Source organism: Propithecus coquereli, unplaced genomic scaffold (genome assembly GCF_000956105.1).
Source record: "Propithecus coquereli isolate 6110/MARCELLA unplaced genomic scaffold, Pcoq_1.0 Scaffold556, whole genome shotgun sequence".
Taxonomy (NCBI): Eukaryota; Metazoa; Chordata; class Mammalia; order Primates; family Indriidae; genus Propithecus; species Propithecus coquereli.
The window spans coordinates 378,863-380,662 of NW_012151463.1; positions in this window are offsets into that span (position 1 = coordinate 378,863).

Below are 1,800 nucleotides of genomic sequence, written 5' to 3' on the forward strand. Positions count from 1 at the left end.
GCTAGGATTACAGGCGTGAGCCACCGCGGCCGGCCTAAAGACTCTTTTTAACAAAATAAAAGGGAAGTAAAAGAACTTCTGATGGTTTGATTGAAGACCCTTCCCCTGGTCCTCATGGATAACGCGGGTAGCTGGACGTCCCCCCTGGCCCACCCGTCTCACAAGGCGATTGTTTAGGTCAGGTGAGGGTCTGCTGATAGATGGGAATTTCTGTTCTTAAATGCTTGGTGGCAAGACGGGAACTCCCTGAGTCCACTGTGAGCAGCATGCTCGCTGGTTTGCATATTGACTCTTATTAATGACTCTGACCTATAATAACACTTTCCAGAGTCTTCTGGGCTCCAGTCATGTTTTGATAACTGAGGACGTGCACAGAGCAAGCCCAGATGTTGACTTGTGCTCTCAGGGCCGGCTCTTGCTGTCGCCAGTCAAATCTGGATAATTAGCGCTAAGTGCGTTTCTCCTGGCAAGTTCAGGAACCCGGAGGTCTGCTCAGTCTGCTTGAACCGTGGTGACAGCTTTGTGGAGGGCGTGTGGGTGTGTTTCCGCATTGCTCTATGCCGGGAGATGTGACCGAAGGGAGAGAAAGGTCTCAGGTTGGGAGGGCCACGAATTAAGTCTCAACTCTGCCCCTCCCTGGACCCTCAGGGCTCTGAACTGGAGACCGATGGCATTTCCTGTGCCCGCCTCTTGCGTTGAGGAAGGCGCAAGAGGCAGAAAAGCCAGCTCACCAGACACTCTTTTGTGACAGAAGACTCTGTGTGCTTCCTCCTGCAGCTCAGACATGGCCCGCCACACCTGAAGCCCGCAGGTACAGAAGCCGTGCGTGGTCAGACCCCGCCTTTGGAAGACCCACTGGGGACCTTCCCAACTTTGTGTCCCGAGACCAGGAACCCGGCGGTGGAACTCTGTGGTAAGGTGACCTTTCCTCCTCCTGAAGCTCCATCGCCGTGTGTCCATTAGGGGCTTTGTCTGTCCTTCCATTGTTGAAAATTTATTCGAGACATGTTTATCGAGTGCCAGCTGTGTGTCCCTTAGTGGGGCAGGACGGAGCGGTGGCCAAAGCAGATGTGGTCTGCAGCTCGAGCGGGGCTGAGGGCAGCGGGAAGGGTGACCAGCGTGACCTTCAGGTTTGGGCGTGGGCAGCGTGGTGGAGGGGAAGTACCGTTTCCTAATAGGGGAAAGACTGAATGGGCATCGGGTTTGCCCTGAAAGCCCATTTTGAGTGGGAGTTATCCGAGAGACCCCTAAACACAGGGGCAGTCAGCACTCAGCCAGGTTCAGAGTCGGGGAGTGAAATCTGGGCCGGCTCAGTCACCCTTGGCGAAGCGCTTGGTCCGAGGCCTCCGGTGCGTGTGGAGGCGTGACCTGAACACAGGCAGCAGTTCACACTGCGCGGTCACGGGCTGGTCCAGGTGGTGAGAGCAGTAGCTGCCTCCTGCTGCCAAAGGCTTTCCCCCGCAGTGGCTAGGCAGGCCCGGGCGGCCGTGAGCGCCCCGCTTGCGTCTGGATCGTGAAGCAGAAGGCGAACCCGCCGAGCCCTTGGTGCCCCTGCCTGGGCGTGGCAGCGGGGCTACTTGTGGGTGAGGCCAGCGCGTCTGGGTCTCGGGTTCCAGTAAACGCAGTGGTGGGGGGTAGCGATGGTGGTGCTGGTGGTGGGGTGGGGTGGGGGGTGGACATGGGGTGCTGATGGTGATAGCAGTGATGATGATGGTGATGATGATGATGATGATGATGATGATGGTTAGGATGATGGTGATGGTGGAGGATAGTAATGATGATGATGATGGTGATGATGAT